At 39.2% G+C, this 19422-nt stretch overlaps 1 protein-coding gene across 1 annotated transcript in view; it reads right to left on the bottom strand.

Annotated features, from left to right (window-relative positions):
- The window catches only part of LOC149290483 (uncharacterized), a 426035-nt gene that overhangs the window by 263158 nt on the left and 143455 nt on the right, over positions 1 to 19422 (bottom strand). The window lies entirely within an intron of this gene.

Below are 19422 nucleotides of genomic sequence, written 5' to 3'. Positions count from 1 at the left end.
TAAGAGTGCCCATCGTCCACATCCCAGCTCAGGTCTTGACCGCTCAGGGAGGCTAGTCCAGCTGCAAGTGGCCCTCCGTCCGTCCTCCTTTCCTTCTGCATTCCTCCTCTTTTCCCCAGCATCAGCCCCTTTCCCAAGAAAGCTGCATCCGCACTATAGATATAAGGCACTTTGAAGCAGCTTTAACATCTCAGTGCTCTGGAATCCTGGGATTTTACCTTTGGACACTTAGCCTTCTCTGCCAGAGAGCTCTCATGCCACAAAAAACTACAAATCCCAGGATTCCATAGGATGGAACCAGGAGAGTTAAAGCCATTTTGAACCGGATTATTGCTGTAGTACAGATACAGCCTAAGTTGGTTGTAAAAGGATGGAAGCACCAAAGTCAAATTTTTATCCTGTTAAAAATGGTTTTGCTTTTTAAAAATATAAGCAGTTTTTCTGTCTAGTCCTTATTCTTGTTGTTGTTGTTGTTTATTTGTATGTATCATTCTTGGTAATATGAGCTATTCTGGACTGTCTCCTTCCTTCTTGCCTGAAGATTTATTAATAAGGAAACTGAGGAGGCTTTTAAAACCTCCCAAAGTAGCCACTTTTGGCCTTGTTTGGGGGACTAGCCTCCTCTTAGAAGCCAAAGTCCAAAGTTTGTGAAGAATAAGTATAAGGCTTGTATTAAACTCTCCTCCCCATTTCTGATCCCTTTTAAACCCCATCTTCCCCAGAAGGAGCAGAGGTTTGTAATCAGAAAAGAGACACAAAAGACACACAAAGAGACACACTTCCTTCCTTTTGGCCCAAGGAGCCTGGCCTCCTTCTGACTCTGGAGCCTCAGGAGGGAAAGAGATGCCTCTGTTCAACTGAGGTCTCAGAGAAGGTTCCGGAACATTATTCCTCACAGTCACAAGCAGCACAAAATGGCCACCAGAAAACAAAATGGCAGCCAGAACACAAAATGGCCACCAGAACACAAAATGGCAGCCAGAACACAAAATGGCCGCCTCTGCCTGAGCGCTTGGCAGTTGACATTTGAGGCCTTCAGGGGAGAGAGCGAGACTGATGGAAGAGTGGAAGGAGGTCCTGGAGGGAGGGGGTCTTGGAAGATAGAGAGCCTTCCTGAGATATTCGGGGTTCACTTCCTAACAAAGGGGTTTCTGGCCTCATAAAGGATTTGGGGCAAACTGGATCTGAAAGGCAGTAGTAGCCTTTTCTCTTGCCAAAGGGATTTAAAGTGTATTTCCTGGACTGGATCTACCAGCAGCCACATGGCCAGGAAGAGGAGGGGTCTTGCCCTGCACAAAGGACCCTCCAATCCCTGTGAACCAAGAACTACAACTCCCACTTCTTGACCAGACACATTGGCAATAGCTTTCTTTCTTTCTTTCTTTCTTTCTTTCTTTCTTTCTTTCTTTCTCCATAGCTGGCTTCTGAGGTGTGATTAAGGCCTGTTAGTGGTGTTGTTTCTGACTTATGGCAACCCTAAGGGAAGCCCTTCACAGGCTTTTCTAGGCAAGATTTGTTCAGAAGTGGTTTTGCAAGTGCCTCCCTCTGAGGCTGAGAGAGTGTGACTTGCCTAAGGTCACTCAGTGGGTTTCCGTGGCCAAGAGGGCATTCGAACCCTGGGCTCCAGGGTCATAGTCCAATGCTCCAGCCACTAAAGCACACCGTCTCTTTCTTGAGGCTTTGTAGTTTTTTGTGGTGTGGCTCGAAGTCATTGCTGAGTTCTGGGGAGCCTCTCCTGGGGTTTCCTTGGCAAGAGTTGTTCAGAGGAGGCTTGTCATTGCCTTCCCTGAGTCTGAGAGAGTGTGACTTGCAAGGGTCACTAAGTCCAAAACACACGGCAGCAATAGTCCAGTTTGAGAGAGCTTTAACTGCCCTGGCCCAGTGCTAGGGAATTCTGGGAAATTTAGTTTTGTGAGACATTGAGCCTTCTCTGTCAGAGAGCTCTGGTGCCACAATAAACTCCACTTCCCAGGATTCCCTAGCACTGGGCCAGGGCAGTTAAAGCGCTCTCAAACTGGACTATTGCTGCTGTGTGTTTTGGACCTTTCTTGGCCGCAAACTGTCCATAGCCTGCAATGCATCTCCTAATTCTGTTGGCAGTCCCTCCCTCCCAACACTTTCTCATTTACCCCCAAAACCAGCACAAAGCTGGCAGATGGAAAGAGGTTTTAAAGCAGCATTTAAATCTGCCATATTTGTTTTTAAAAGACTAAATGTCCCAAATGCTGTTATCAGTTTTGTAGCTATTATTACAGAAAGACATAGAGCGCAAACTCCTCAAGTACCTTTATTTTTTGGAGTGAGATGGGCTTTTCCAACTGACTCACTGTGATGATCTCCGGTGGTCCAAGCAGCCAAACTGCGGCCCTGTAATAATAATAATAACAACAACAACAACAACAACAACAATAATAATTTTATACCCCTCTCTTCAGCCAAAACCCTCCCAACACTTTCTCATTTCCCCCAAAACCAGCACAAAGTAGTAGTAGACACTCTAAGGAGGTATTTATTATAAGTAACAAAATATTACTAAAATCATACAAGGTATTAAGAGTCTTGCAGGTACAATATTTGTATGTATATAATATTCAATTCATACAAGCTATTAAAATAATAAATAAACCTAAGCATCCAATTCTGAGACCAACTTCCAAGATCCGCTCTTTAACTCTCTCTCTCTCGATCTCCAACCGACACAATTCCCCCAACTGTCTCTTGGTCTCTCAGGCCTTATATCTCCTTCTCACGGAAGCTTCCAGAAGAACCTTCATCTTGCTCTCTGATTGGTCAAGAGAGCCTTCCGTAGCAGTGATGTCACTCTGCGTTTGCATAAACCTCCCTTTTCTGCCTGAAGAAGACCTCCATTGACTGGAGCCCAGTCATTACACTTTCCCAAGGCAAGGCTTGCACCTATTTCCCAATGTTGTTCTTGGTGTCTGCCTTCCAGTTGTTTCCAGGTCTTATAGTGACCTTTTGGGAGTTTCTGAAGGGGTTTTCTTGGCAGGTTTCTTCAGAGTGGGTTTCCATGGCCATCCTCTGAGGCTGAGAGAGTGTGACTTGCCCACGGCTTCAGTTCTTTTGGAAGCCTTTTTGCTTTATCTTCTAGAAGGCAGCTGAAGTGTTGCTTCTTGCTCTGAAGAATCAGAGGAACCTTCTGGCATCCAAAAGGCTAACATTCTCTGGAGTTATGTCTGATAATATGAATATATAGGATTGCAATACCTGTTCATTTATTCAAACATTTATAGTGCAGCCCATATCATAGAATCTCATAGCTATATCTCTTAATAGCAGTTAACCAAATTAAACAGTATTTAAAACAAAAACATGAAAACAAGCTAGACAAGATAACACTTACATGGATTTGTAATTGGTTGACCGGCCGAACCCAAAGGATATTCAACAGTGGCTCCTTTTCATCCTGGAGAGAAGTGACCAGTGGGGTGTCCAGTGGGGCTCTGTCCAGGGCCCAATGCTATTCAACATCTATATCAATGACTTGGACGACAGAAATGGGGGAATACTTATCAAATTTGCAGATGAAACCAAATTAAGAGGAATAGCTAATACCCCAGAGGACAATCACAATTCAAAATGACCTGAACAGACAAGAAAGCTGGGCCCAAGGTAACAAAATGAAATTCAGCACGGAGAAATGTAAGGTACTGCATTAAGAGCAGAAAAATGAAACGCACAGATATAGGATGGGGGACACCTGGCTGAATGAAACTACGTTTGAAAAGGATCTAGGAGTCCACGTAGACCAGAAGTTGAACGTGAGTCAACCGTGTGATGCGGCAGCTAACAAGGCCAATACGATTTTAGGCTGCATCAATAGAAGTATAGTGTCTAGATCAAGGGAAGTAATAGTGCCACTATATTTTGCTTTGGTCAGGCGCCACCTGGAATATTGTGTCCAGTTCTGGGCCCCACAATTTAAAAAGGACATTGAGAAAATGGAGCGTGTCCAAAGGAGGGCGACTAAAATGGTGAAGGGTCTGGAAACCTTGCCCTATGAGGAATGACTTAGGGAGGTGGGGATGTTTAGCCTGGAGAAGAGCAGGTTAAGAGGTGATATGATAGCCCTGTTTAAATACTTGAAGGGATGTCATATTGAGTATGGAACAAGCTTGTTTTCTTCTGCTCCAGAGACTTGAACCCGGAGCAATGGATGCAAGCTCTAGGAAAAGAGATTCCACCTCAACATTAGGACGAGCTTCCTGACAGAAAGGGCTGGGTTTTGTTGTTGTTGTTGTTGTTTACATTATATGTTTATTAAATTTTTCAATAATGTCTTCATCAAAGCAAGTCACATAAATGCAAACTTCAATTACACACAAGACATTTGATCTTCTTTCACTACTTTTTCTTCACTTCCTGGTTTTTTTTTGTTGTTTTTTTTTTAAAATATTAATTTTAAACCCCGTCTTTTGTTCTATCAATAGTTTTTCATCTTTATTTAAGTTTAAGCCAAGTAGTTTTGTCTTGTCAATATTTACATGATAGCCTGATACTCTACCAAATTTTCTTAAAATTTTCAGTAATTGTTCACAACTTTCCGTTGGTTTAGCAATTGTCAGGACCAAATCATCTGCAAATGCTCTAAGTTTGTATTCCTCTTTTTTATATTTAAATCCTTCAATTATATCATTATTCCGAATACTTAGTAAGAGAGGTTCTAGAACTAATATAAAGAATAATGGAGACAATGGACATCCTTGTCTAACTCCTTTGGTTATCTCACATGATTTAGTTTTTTCTTCATTTATCAAAAATTTAGTCTCTTGTTTTCCATACACTGTTTCAATCATTTTTAAGAAATTCGGGCCCACTTTGATGGTTTTCAATACCCCAAACATAAATTTCCAATCCACGTTGTCAAAGGCTTTCTCTGCATCGATAAAAAATAAAGCCATTTTTCTGTCGATTCTTTTTTCATGAATTTCAATCAGATTAATAATATTCCTAATATTATCTTTAATATATCTGTGAGGGAGAAAGCCGTTCTGGTCAGGATGAATCCATTCATTTAGTATTATTTTTAATCTAGAAGCCAATATCGATACAAACAATTTATAATCAGAATTCAATAGTGCGATAGGTCTATAGTTTTTTGGAGTCAACAAATCTTTCCCTTCTTTTGGTATTAAAATTGTCGTAGATTGCAACCATGTTTGAGGTATTTTACCTTTTTTAATCTCATTCATCAATTCCACCATTGGCAATTTTATTTGGTCCTCACAAATTTTATAAATTCGTTTACAAATCCATCTGGGCCTGGCGATTTCCCAGGTTTGCTGGAAGAGATAGCTTGTGAAAGTTCTTGCACTGTTATAGGACCATTTAATTTTTCTCTTTGTTCCTCTGTAAATTCTTTCAGATTGACTTTCGCCAAGTATTTAACTATTTTGCCTTCATTTTCTCTAAAATTAGTTGGTTGATATCCATTGAATTTATCTTTTCCGATGAATTTCTTCGTTGAATTTGGGCTTGTGGTTGCGCTTGTAACTTCTGAGATTGAGTTCTAGTATTCATAGTCCGTCTGAGTCTCCTTTATAATTCTCTTCAACTATTATTCAATCCCAAAATCTAAAAAGGCAGTTTAAATGTTTAGCACAAGAGTCCAAAATAATTCTTCAATTTCAAATCCCAAAATATCCAAAATTAATTCCTGTCTTCCTCTTAATTTCTTGTTATTTAGACTTAAAATACTCTTTCTTGTTGAATTTCACTAAGACTCTATACCAGAATAATTTGGCTGTTACAATATCTCAAAATCCGTCTAATTTCATCTAATATAATATGCAATACAGGTTCAAATCACAGGCAAAAATTCATTGAAGACAAGAATAAATATTCAAATAAATATTCAAATACTATTTATCCCTTTGCTATTACCAGTTAATTAATTATAATATAACTTTCTTAAGATACTATGTTCCAAAACTAGTACCATGTGAGAGTTCAGGTAGGAAAAAAGAAATAGTCAGGGGAATGTCTCAACAACTCCCCACTATTTGAATTGCTCCTCTTCCTTTTATCTTTATAGAAATCCTTCCAGCTGGACTCCGCCCTTATCGCTCTTATATCTCTCTGTTAAATCGTCGAAGTCCAATCACTCTATTAAACCATAGATAATCAGCAATATCACACTTTACCCTCTTTCCCTCAGTCCGTCAATTCTTTCAACCCCCCAGTCTTTCTTCTATTCAAATTCTTCCTGTTTGTCGTCCTGTTTATCTCACCCAAAGTCTTACGTTTTCTCTAATCTTTCCCAATTAGTTCAGTCCTCCTAGGGCGTCTCTCTAAAGTCCATTCATCTATTGTATAGAGTTCCTTCTTGATTCTTCCTTTACTTCCGCTTCCGTTTCCGCCCTATCCACTGTGTTTCCGGTGTCTCGTCTCTATGGTTCCTCTTCTTCTCTCCTTCGTCACTTCCTCTGGATCGTCTATCCCCTCCTCTATGGTCTTCTTGTCCTCCTCCCTCCTCCCTTCGGCAAAATATCTCTCTGGACTCCTCTGCATCTCTCTTTCTCCTACCCCGATCGGCCCGACTTTGCTCCTCCTACAGACTCTCCTCTCTTCAGCGCAGCCACAGGTGGGATTTCAAGGACGTTTAGTACAAATGCTTTGTTGTTGTTGTTGTTGCGCTTATCAGTCTTTCCCTTCTTGTCAAGTGTCCAAGTCTCGGAGTCTCTCTCAATGCTCTCTCTCCAATTATAATTCTCTTATACAGTCCTCAACTGGGTGGGAATAAGTATTATATGATCCCAAATTTAAGTCCAATTTGTGTCTGTAGCCACTCCAAATATTCCAAATCGCTTTCAACTCACCAATCCTCAAAGGGGTCTGTGTTGTTCTTATATTTCCTTTCTTCCACTATAAAAGGAACCACTTTTAGTCCCGTTCCTTTGGACTTTATCTCACAGCTGTTGTTCCAGGAGTAGTCCATAAACCCGCGCTATTTGCGCTGTTGTTTTTCCTCTTCTTTAAAAAAGTTGGTAGTCGCCCCTGTGCGAATCCACTGTTTTAAACTATGCGGGCGTGGATTGCTCTGCAGATCCCCCTTCTCCAATGGCTTCCGTCCTATCCCACGTAGCGGGTCGGACCTACTGCTGAATCCTCAGCTCCGGAGGAGGTATGGGACCTTCCGACGAGCCCCCTCAGATTCCCCTTTCTTTAAGGAGAATTCTCCTAATTGCAAAGGTGTCTGCAATCAGGAATTCTCGCTTAGTTGAGACGTCCCCACGGAGCCTACATGGAGTTCGTCTCAACGGGGCGCCATTCCCAACTGGAAGTCCACTTCCTGCTTTAAAAGAGTGTATGTGTGTTGCCTATCACACTTCTTTTTGTTTCTTGCAATGAAGTTATACAATCCCCTCATTGAAATATCACATTTCCCCCCTTTTTTAAATATACAAAGGGTTGTATATCCAAACGTATTCTCCTATATTTTATCTAAAAATCCCTATAACTTTGATTTCCTTGAAAAATATTTCTTCTCCTGCTCTATTCACATATTTTATTTTGCTGATATTTATGCATAATATCAGATCATGTTTTTATCCTCAGCCCATCTTTTCTCCCAATATGTCACTATCTGCATCCAATCCTTTTCTATTCTGTCTCTCTTCTTATCCTCCAGAGTACATGAAAGTCTATCCAACTCTCTAATCTCATTAAGTTTTAACAGCCACTCATCTACCTGTAACTTCTCCTTTGATTTCCAGTATTTTGCTCTCAATATCCTGGCCAGTGTTATCATGTATAGTATAATTCACCATCGCTTGTTCTCATCTCTGCCTTCATGAAATGTGTCATATTCAGAAGGTACAATTGTGGTCTTTTCTTGTATTTTATACCATAAATTTGCTGTATTATTCTGTGTCTATCATCCCAAAACCCTTTTACATTTTCACATTTCCACCAGATGTGGATCATCGTTCCTTTTTCTTTTTTGGCAGTTCCAGCACCTATCTGTTTCTATTTTAAACGTCTTTTTCATTCTGGCTGGGGTATAATACCACCTATTGCTGATTATTAAAAAAGATTCCCTTAAATCCTGACATTTGGTGAAAGAGTTTGTTTTTCCCAAGCTTTCTCCCATGCTTCTAATGGGATTTCATGCCCAATATCCTTTGCCCAGTCTATCATGTATTGCTTTATTGGTTCTTTTCCTAACTCACTATCTCTGAATAATTTATAATATTTAGCTATTTTTTTATCTTCTTCTTTTATTATTAATTCGTCAAATTCTGTTGTATCTCAATTCCCACCGTCTTCATGTCCTCATTAAATCTATATTTCATTCGATAGTAACTATACCAATTTATTTCTTTTTCCCCAGAATCAATTCCTCCCTAGATTTCATACAAATTTCTTGTTTTTTATTTATTTTAATTATATCATTATATCTTAACCAATCTTTTTTTTGAGTCCCGTCTATTAGCGAAAGCCTCCTGTCTTGATCCCCAACCCAGTATTTTGTAATAAAAATTTTCTTTTACAAATTTCCATGTTTCCAGCAGTGCTCTTCGAATTGGGTTGTTATTGAAGTCTCTATTCACCAAAGCTTTATTGTACCATAGGAACGCATGCCACCCAAATCGTATGTCTGGTCTTTCCACATTTAATGTTGTTTTATCATTTAATTTAATCCACTCCTGTAGCCATATCATCTTACATGCCCATCTAAAGATGTTTATATCTGGCATGGCACATCCTCTTTCTTCTCTTTTAAATTGTTCCACTTAATTCTTGCTTTACCTCCTTTCCAAATAATTTGTTTAAGTTCTTTATTCCATTGATCTATGATTCTTGGGGTTATACTAATTGGTAAATTCATAAAAAGGAATACAATCTTAGGAAGTATGGCCATTTCTATTGCATTTATTCTGCCAAGGGAAGATAAATTTAGGTTTGACCATCTATACAATTATTTACATATCTTATTCCACATTGTTTTATAATAATAATTATTATTATTATCAAAAAGATTCATGTTGTTATTGGATAACCAGACTCCTAAATATTTTACTTTATTTGTGACTTGAAATCCCGTTTTTTGTTTCAATAATTCTTTTTCTTGCTTATTCAATTTTTTTGGTATTATCATAGATTTTCCCTTGTTGATCTTAAATCTTCGAACCAATTTATTTCACACATTAAATGTTCGGTATTATTTATCAGGTCTTCAAGAATCACAACTAGGTCGTCCGCAAAGGCTCTCACCTTTCTTTCTTCTCCCTTTATTTTAAGTCCTTTTATCCTTGAATTATTTCTAATCTTATTTAACAAAAATTCCAATACAGTTATGAATAATAATGGCGAGAGCGGACATCCTTGTCTCCTTCCTCTTCTTATATTAAATTCTTTTGTTAGTTCTCTATTAATTTTTAGACAAGCTGACTGGTTTTTATAAATTTCTCTCACTCTATCTTGATCCTCTTCTTTCTCTTTCTTTCTTCTGTAATCTCTCATTCTTTAACCTGAACCTTTGCTTTCCTTGATTCTTCTTGTCGTATTCTTGTTTGTAACTCAGTCACTTACTTTGCCTTTTGCCCCTTTCTTCTTAAACACTAACACTTTCTCTCTACTCTTACATTCATAACACACACATTACTACTTATCTATGACTTCCTCCACTTTGTGAGAATGAACCAACTAAATACTCTCTTATACCTTGTTCTCTCGCTTATGCCCTCCTCCTTCAATGTCTTAACAATACTATACTTTCCAAATGTTCCAACTACTATATTGTATCTGATACGGATATCTTTGACACAGATAATAACCACTAAGTTTTCCAGTCTTCTTTTTCTTTCGCTATATTAGTCATCGTCGAGATTCTATAATAAGCTATATCGCTTTTTTGTTATTTGTTTGTTTGTTTCTATACTGCTTCCTTAGTTTATCTCTTTCTCCCTCTAACAAAAATACACATTATTTTCCTATATCATGAAATTAAAAATACACAGTAGAATAACATAGTTAGTAAATTAAAGTGCAACAAGAAGGATCGTCAATAGATAATCAAATCATTTCCCCATTCCTTCCTAATGAAACCTAATACTTTCCCCCACTCTTCTGATATACTTTCTCCCGAATTTTCTCTCAATATGAGTGATAGTTTGTCCATCTGCAATAAATCATAGAGATAGTTAATCCATCCTTCTGTTTTTGGTATTCCTTTTGTCTCCCATTTCCTCGCGTATAAACCCTGGCGCTAGCTAACTTTGGCCTGTTACAGACAGCCAAAATAAAGCTGCTTCAAGTCACAGTGGAGGTATGGTGTTTCAATGATGCATGCGTCCTAAGAGTCCAGAAGCCACACCAAAGCCATGCTCCAGTCCTTAGTGCTGGAGCGTGGCTTTGGTGCGAGTTCTGGACTCTTAGGACGCATGCATCATTGAAACACCATACCTCTACTGTGACTCAAAGCAGCTTTATTTTGGCTGTCTGTAACAGGCCATAGACATCCATATCCTCCCATACGTCTTATCTGTATTCTCCTCCAACATGCTTAATAACATTCATCCTGGGGTTTCTTCTGGTGTAATTTCTAGCATCGTATTTATTGCGTCTATTCTCTGCCTCCAGTATTCTTTCGCTTTTCCGCATTTCCACCAACAATGAAAATAGGAGCCTGATGTTTTTTCACATTTCCAAAATAAATTCTTCCTTTTCTTATACATTTTGGCTATTTTTATTGGGGTTAGATTCCATCTCAAGTACATTTTCAACCAGTTTTCTCTCAAGCTTTGTGCCAATGTAAATTTGATATCTTTCTTCCATATGCTTTCCCATTTATCGTAATCAATCGCGTCTCCTGTGTCCTTTGCCCAACTGAGCATTACTTCTTTCACTGTTTCTTGCCTCGTGTCCTACAATAATAATACTTTATAAATTTTGCCCATCATACCTTTTTGTTTTCTCTAATTTCTAATATTCCTCTCATTCAGATTTTTTTAATCCGTCCCCATTCTTTTAAATCACATCATGTTCTCTCTTGAATTTGTCAATATTCAAAACAATTGAAACCAATTCCTTCAACTTTTAACTCTTCCTGAGATTCCTTCCTTCCCCCAGACAGCCTCACCTTGAAGAGCGGTGTTCCCAAGACAAGTCTGGGGTCCAAAGAAACTTGCTCAACCCTTCCCTAAGCCAGCCCCCAATTCCCAAGCTAAAGCAACACAAGGGGAGGTTACATAGATACCAAGGTTGTCTTACTTCCCTTCCCTTCTCCCAGACAGCCTTACCTTGAAGAGCAGTGTTCCCAAGCCAGCTTCACTCCTCCTTGATAACCATTCTCCAACTGCAGCCCCAGCCCCTCTCCAAACGCCCTCCTTCATCTAAAAGCCACTCCATCTGTCTTTGTAACATTTCCCACTACATGCTTTCTATGACCCATCACTCTACATTACCTACTATGAACTACAACTATAACTCCTACTTTAACTCTAATAGCCAAACCCTAATATTTTTACTCTTTATGACAGAACCCTTATACCCTGTTTCTGACATGCAATGGGCCAGTCCCAATTCTTCAGGTATACAGCACCAGTCTGAAGTGACAATTCTCCCATCTCAATCTTTCAGGCAAGAAGCATGAGCCTGAGGTTGTAAAGGGCCAGTCTCAATCCTTCAGGTATACAGCACCACCCTGAAGTCACAATAGTACTGTCTCAATCCTTCATCCAAGGAGCATCAGACTGAAGTCAAAATGGTCACATCTCAATCCTTCAGGTAATCAGCATTAGCCTAAATTCACAATGGTTCCATCTCATGGCAGCAGACAAGGAGCATTGGTCTGAGATCACAATGGGCCAGTCCCATTCAGGTATGGAGCACCAGCCTGAAGTCACAATATGTCATGAATCCCTTCATTCATGCATTTAGGGATTCATGCCATAAGTGTTATAGGTTTAGGTTTAAATCAGAGTCAAGATAGACAGGATTTATGGTGGGTTAAAATAATATGACTTAATATGTGCTTTAATAAAAGATACTAGAAAGAGGTAAGGAGATCATGACTAAAGAATGTGATTGTTTGCTAGGATTGGAATGTGTGGGAATCATCCCAACAGAGGCTTAAACAGAGTTTAAAAGACTGGTCTCTGTAAAAGGAGGGGGAACATAGAGAATTATTGGTATTTTTATATTGTATTATGTTGTTATGGATTTATGCTTATTATATTTTCATATGGTATCATATTAGATTGGGATGGATGAGATTTCATTATACACACACACACACACACACACATCGTTAAGCCATAATGTTAATTAAAACTGTTGTGTGGCTGAGTTCTGTGGTCCAAGGCCACAGATGCAGTGGTTGAGATAAGGCACATGAGAGCTTAATTGTTTTTAGAAAAGCTGCCAGAATCCCAGATGGGAGGACACTGAGCAGAAAAGGGTGGGAGAACGCTGTGCGGGAAAGGGCTATCCAATTAATCAGCTTTATTGGTTAATGGAGTGGAGTTAATTGATATGGATATAAAAGTGATAAGTTTATACTCTCTTTCATTCCTGACATAAAAGTCACTTCTGTTGCATGTATCTTCTTCATTACAAGCTGTTCCTTTTTCAAAGTATTGCCTTTTGTGTTGCAAGAGGGGCTGCAATTAGGACCCTGACAGATATCTCTCTCCCCTTCCATTCACCTTGCTATCCCAAAAGGGCTGGAGAGCATACCAAACCAGCCACAGACCCTTTCCCTGCTCTTGTGTAATGCCATGTCAGTCAAAAATACAATGCAAATAGTCCAAGATCGCCTACTGGACGAAGAGGCTGACCTGTCTTGTTTCACAGAGACCTGGCTGGGTGATGATAGCTCAGCCTCCTGGGCTCAGGCCTTACCAGTCGGGTTCTCCGTCAGTGAGCAGGTAAGGGGACGTCACTTTGGTCCATGCATACAATCTTGCTTTGGCCAGGATACCTATCCATAAGATGGACCACATCGAATGTATTTATTTCAGCTTAAAGACTAGGGAAAGTCTGGGGATTCTGTTGGTTTAATGTCCACCCTGTTGCTTAACATAAATACTCTCTGGAAAAGATAACATCAGAATTAACACAAACCAGGGAAAGAGTGACATTCCTGGAGGAAGAATATTAAAAATTGGGAAAAGAGATAGAGAGATTAACAGAAGAACATACTGAAGATACAGCAGAAAAAATTAAATTAGAGCAAAGATTTAGGGAGCAATGTCTTAGAATAAGAGGTCTTCCTGAACAGAAGGACGAAGATCTATATAAAAGGATAATACCGGCCTTGGCTGAATTTATGGACCTAGATAATGAACCTTTTCTCCTTGAGGTGGACAAGATGTTTAGAGTAAGCTCCTGGGTCGCAAAACAGAAGAGACTGCCCAGAGATATCGTCATTTATTTTGTTAGGACTCAAATGAAAGAAGCAATTCTACAACAAAACTTTCATACGAGATTCAAAATGGAAGAAAATGAAATTTTATTCTTTAAAGATATCTCTGGGAAACTGTTAAGGAAGAGGAAGGAATATGGACCACTGAGTAAGGTTTTGCGCAGCAATGGGATCTACTACAAATGGGAACTAACTCAGGGCCTATCTTTTAATTCAAGCAAAAAAGATACCAAATCAATGGTACAAAAAGAAAGAAATGTTCTACATGAGAATGAAAAAGAACTTAATAAAGGGGGCAGTCAGAAAGAAGAAAGAAACAACCCCAGAAAAGGATAAGAGGATAAGGAGGAAGAGAGCTTAGAAGAAGAAACAGAAGAAGGAGAATTGCTTAGGAAACCAGATCCAAACACAAGAGAGGAAGATATAGATGGAGAATATGAGGATGAAACGGGAAAAGGCAGACATCCTATCATCGAATGTTAAAGGAATTAACAGACCCCAAAAATGAGGTAAACTTTTCCATTATTAAGGGAAACAGAGACTTGATGTAATTTGCCTTCAGGAAACCCATATAAAGAAAGAGGATATAAGATTGTTAAAAAAAGCCAAATTGGGGAAAGAATACATAGCAGCCTCAAAAAAGAGGGAAAAAGGTGTAGTGATTTATGTAAAGGATAAATGAGAATCGAAAGAGGTATTCTCAGACCCCAATGGATACTTGGTTGGTGTAGAAGTTACTTTACAAGACCAAAAGATCCTAATGGTGGGAGTTTATGTACCCTTAGGAAATAAAGGCCTGTTCTTTGGAAAATTGAAAAAAACAAATGCCAGACCATATGTGCGATAGGACCTTAACAATGGGAGATTGAAATGGGGTGATAGACCCCCAGATAGATAGAAAGGCAGACAACTAAATATACTTAAAGCAAGGGAAATTACTGAAATCTTTCTTTGAATTAAAAGAAGTCTTTGCATTAGAAGATACTGGAGAATCAAGTATGGTCTGTCTAAGGATTTACGTTCTTTTCAAACACTCATCAATCCTGGTTGAGAATAGATATGTTCTTGACTTCCCCAACTATTAGCACAATGGTGGAAGTAGGAGAAACCCTACCAAAAATCCTATTGGGTCACAATCCAATTTTATTCTCTTTGAAGAGTAAACCTAAGGAACTGATATGGAGACTAGATGAGACTTTGTTAAAAAATGGAAAAAGTCTAGATAAAGCAAAAACAAACCCACTTAAATCCTTCTTTGAATAAAATCTGAATGGAGAAGTCAGCCCAGAGATCGTCTGGGACACAAAGAAAGCGGTAATGAGGGGTTTCTCTGTGAAACAATCTTTCGAAAGGAAAACAAATAGAGAAAAGAATTGGAAAGAACTACGGGAAAAGTTAACGGATAAGGAATGATTACTTAAAGAAAAACCCCAAAACAAAATGATTCAACAACAGATTAAGAAGATTCAAAAGGAAATATCCATGTGGCTAATTGAAGACCAGGAGAAATAATCAAGATACATCAAAGAGAAACACTCTGAGAATGCTAATAAACCTGGCAAATGGTTAGCAAGGAAACTGAAAAAGGAAAAGGAGAAACGGATCTTTTCAAATGTTAAAGAAGAGGACAAGATTTATTCCAACCAAAAACATATGAAAGAATGTTTATATAAATATTTCACAAATCTATACAAAGAAGAATATATTTCCCAGGAGAGGATACAAGAATCTTTGGACAGAAAAGACATAGTAGAGATTGATGAAGAACAGAGAATCGAACTTAATAAATCAATAATGGCTCCTGAGGTGCTAGAAGCAATCAGTAAAACCAAGACGTCGAAAGCGCCAGGGCCAGATGGCCTAAGCGCAATGTATTACAAGAGCTTACAGAAAGAGCTAATTAAACCCTTGTAGAAATCATGAATAGACTCTCACAAAGAAGAACGCCTGACTCTTGGAAGAGAGCTGATATTGCACTGATTCCTAAAGAAAGTAAGGAGCTGTTAAGGATTTCTCTCCTTAACAACGATTATAAAATCTTTGCAATGGTCTTAGCAGAAAGATTTTTTAAAACCCTACAAAATATCTTAAACGGAGACCAAATGGGCTTCCTCCAAAAAAGGCACCTTAGAAACAACACGAGGAATTTACTAGATATTAGAGAAATCTATGAGTAGAAAATAGATTAAAAAGCAGCTACAATTTTTCTTAATGCCAAAAAGGCGTTTGATGAAATTAATTGGACCTTCATGCTGGAAACCTTAAGAAAAATGGTTCTAGGAGATAACTTTATCAGCTGGATAGATGCAATCTATAGAAAACAAACAGCGAGGCTTATTATTGATGGGGGAAAAGTGAAGGCGTTACCTGTAATGAGAGATACCCCTCTCACCTTTGTTATTTGAAGCCACTTTAGAGACTCTGAGGACTAGCATTAAAGAAGATAAGAAGACCAAAGGCCTGAAAATAAAACAGGAAGAGTACAGACTTAAACTATACATGGATGACGTGGTGATATACTTATCTGACCCAATAGAAAGTGTTAATCCCCTGCTTTATAAATTAAAGGAATATGGACAGCACTCAGGTTTCTGGATTAACAAGGATAAGACAAACATTTTACCAATGAATTTAACAAAAGAATGATCAGGAAAATCTACAAGAGGAGACTGGCTTTAAAGTAGAAAAAAGGTCAAATATCTAGGTGTTGAGTTCACCTCTAAAAACTGAGACCTCTTTAAAAACAACTACAAGAAAATATGGGGTGATATCAAACAAGGTCTCAATAGATGGGCTAAACGCAAACTATCCCTCTTGGGAAGGATCAGGGCAGTTAAAATGAATGTACTGCCTAAATTACTATTTTCATTTCAGACTGTACTATCCTTCTTAATGACAAACCATTTTTAGAACGGCAGAAGGACCTGCAAAAGTTCATCTGGACAGGAAAAGACCTAGAATCAGATTTAAATCTCTAATAGATGATGTAACGATTCACAATCCTCTCTTCTATTTTGACCTGACACTTCTTTGGGTGTTTGAAGGACAGTCGTGTGGATGGATTTTAAAACACAGACCAAGCGGCTGGTTAAACAAGAATGTAAGTTTATTTTTAACACAGAATAGGCAAAGGTATCTTTGAGATGGAGTTGTTACTATGTCTTCTTTTGTTACATATATATAGGTCTGGTTTTAACTCAATAATAATAATAATAATAATAATAATAACAACTCTGCCACACAGGCTATACTATCACTCAAGAAATGCTGTAAGCCAAGGCCCTCTTCCTGAGTCTGGTTCCACTGAGTCTCTCTTCTCCAGACTCTCCAGAACTAATCCTGTCCCTCTCTGGACAAAGCAGTTCCTTAAGTAACCATCCCTCAGGAACTATGGGAACCCAGTCCTCTCTTGGACTCTACTGTTCCCATCCTCTCTATCACTATCTCCCACTGAACTCCCGCTTCATCCCTCAGGATTGCAAACCCTAACTGACTCCACCCAACTGCCAAGCGGAATCTTCAAACTCCTCAGCCAGCACCTGATTGGCTTAGAGTCTCTGGCTTCTGATTGGCTGGTTTGGAAGTCAGTCCGTCACACGCCTCCCCCTTTAATAGGTTCATTGAGACACAGAACCAAACGGTTCTATGGTCCAAGGAACTCCCAGTTATCAATTATACTTACCCATTATAGATAACATTATACACACATCAGGTGACACATGTGATATATTTCATATACTTGTTTTATCAATAACCATTTCCAACTTAAATATCTTTGGTATTTTCCTGTATGTTCCCCTTTTAAACATATGTCTAATATCAGTTCTACTTGTTATAACAACTTACCATCATTTTCTGATAAGTTTAGCATATTATAACCATATCCCTTATCACTTGTTGGGTTTTAATATTTTAATAACACTTAAATAACCTTTTCCCCAACTTTAGATCTTTATATGTTCCATTTAAATGTTTTTATCAAACATATTTAATCTTTTAACCCTTTTCTCTTATTGATGGAGCATCATCTCCAACCACTTTGCCCCGTTCCCAGTATGGTTTTGAAAACATTTCACCTTCCATTATACTAATGGCAAACAACAATATATTGGTTTTCCAGTCTATCAACTCAATTATATCCTTGTCCTTTTTAGGAGTCTTCTCTGGATCAGTCCTTGTAACTGACCACGTGTTTCTTTTTACCGGCTGTGGACTTAACACCTCATCTAGTAAAAAGTCTTTGCTTCCTCCTGTTTCACTGGACCACATTCCTTGAGTGCGCTGAGCAATCTTTACATCTTCTTCTGTAGACCGTCAAGTGTCCCTTATCAAAATCATCCCGTTCTCTAGATAGTTCATCACAATCTTTGGTCTTTTTCCCTCTGTTGAATCTCCTTTTCCAGTTGGTTGATGGCTTTTGGGGTCCCACCAACGCTTCTCTGTCATCTGGTCGCCACCAGTATGTTTGACAGCGAAGTTTATAGACGTGAACATGTTCTGCATATACACATCTATTCTTTCAACTTTTACTTTAAGATTCTTCCAGTCTCTGTGAACTAAACCTTTTTCTTGGGTTATATCACCCATTTGCCAAACTACATATCTTTCAACACTGTCCCATTTAATATATAGCTTCCAGAACCCTGAACTCTTTATTAGAACCTACAAAAGCCTGATGTGATGCTTTTAATAACTACTTCGCAGACAAAATCTCTCAGATAAGAGCCGATTTGGATGCTGGCCTTACGACAGAGGCGACAGGAGAGGTATCCAGAGCCTCTGCCTATACTGTTATTCTGGATCAATTTTAGTCATTAGTACAGAGGATGTGGACAAGCTCCTTGGGAGTATGTAAAAGACGACTTGTTATCTCGATCCTTTCCCGTCTTGGCTGGCCGTCCAGTGGGGAGATAACATCAAGATGCTGCTAAAAATATAACTAATGCATCTTTCAGGGAAGGATGTCTTCCATCTTGCCTCAAAGAGGCGGTGGTTAAACCACTTCTAAAAAAGCCTTCCCCTTGACCGTCTGGACAGAAACAATTACAGGCCAGTTTGGATCTTAATATTCTTAGGCAAGGTAATGGAGAGGGCAGTCCCCATTCAATTCCAAGCAGTCTTGGAAGAAATGGATTTTTCTACATCCATTTCAAACTGGATTTAGAGTTGAGATGGCCATGGTCGCCTTAGTTGGTGATCTCCGTTTGAGCATCGACAGTTCTTTGAAAAGGGGAAGTGTGACCCTGCTGGTGCTATTGAAGGCCTCTCAGCGGCCTTCAATACCATTGGCCACAGTATCCTTCTGGAACATACGGGAGAGTAGGGAATTGGGGCACTGCTTTCCAGTGGTTCAGGTCCTACATCTCGGGCAGATTGCTGTCACTTGGGGACAGTTCTTCGTCCAAGAGGGAGCTCAAGTCAGGCATCCCTCAAAGCGTGATTCTGTCCCCAATGCTATTCAACATTTACATGAAGCTGCTGGGTGAGATCATTCGGAGACATGGGGCGGGGAGCAGGGAGACCTTGAAACAGTAGTACATGCGCAGGTCACCTCTCAGCTCAACTTCTGTAATGCACTCTACATGGGGCTACCCTTGTCCCAAGTTCAGAAACTTCAATTGGTACAGAATATGGCAGCCAGGTTGGTTACGGGCTCTTCTAGAACTGCCCACATTACACCGGTTCTTAAATCCCTTCACTGGATGCCCATTAGTTTCTGGACAAGATACAAGGTGTTGGTTCACTCTGGAACGACCTCCGGATGAAATCCGTCCTATTAACACCTTGGAAGCCTTTAGGAAGGCTATTAAGACGGACCTCATTCCAGACTAGATGAGATCTATTGACTTGCCTCCCCCTCCTCCTGACCCTTACCCTTGTCATCGTTACTGTTATGGAAATTGCTATTGATGTATATCGTTCCTGCCCTCCCACCTCTCCTTCAGAAAACGACTCATTTCTTGCCCCAAAAAACTTTTTTACTGTATTGTGTTATGAAAGTTTTAAATTTTCTTGCTGTTTAATAGGATTTTTAA

This window comes from Sceloporus occidentalis, unplaced genomic scaffold (assembly GCF_023333645.1).
Source record: "Sceloporus occidentalis isolate IW3139 unplaced genomic scaffold, rSceOcc1.0.p SCAF_39, whole genome shotgun sequence".
NCBI lineage: Eukaryota > Metazoa > Chordata > Lepidosauria > Squamata > Phrynosomatidae > Sceloporus > Sceloporus occidentalis.
Note: the sequence above shows the minus strand (reverse complement) of the source record. Positions and strands in the feature narration are given on the sequence as shown.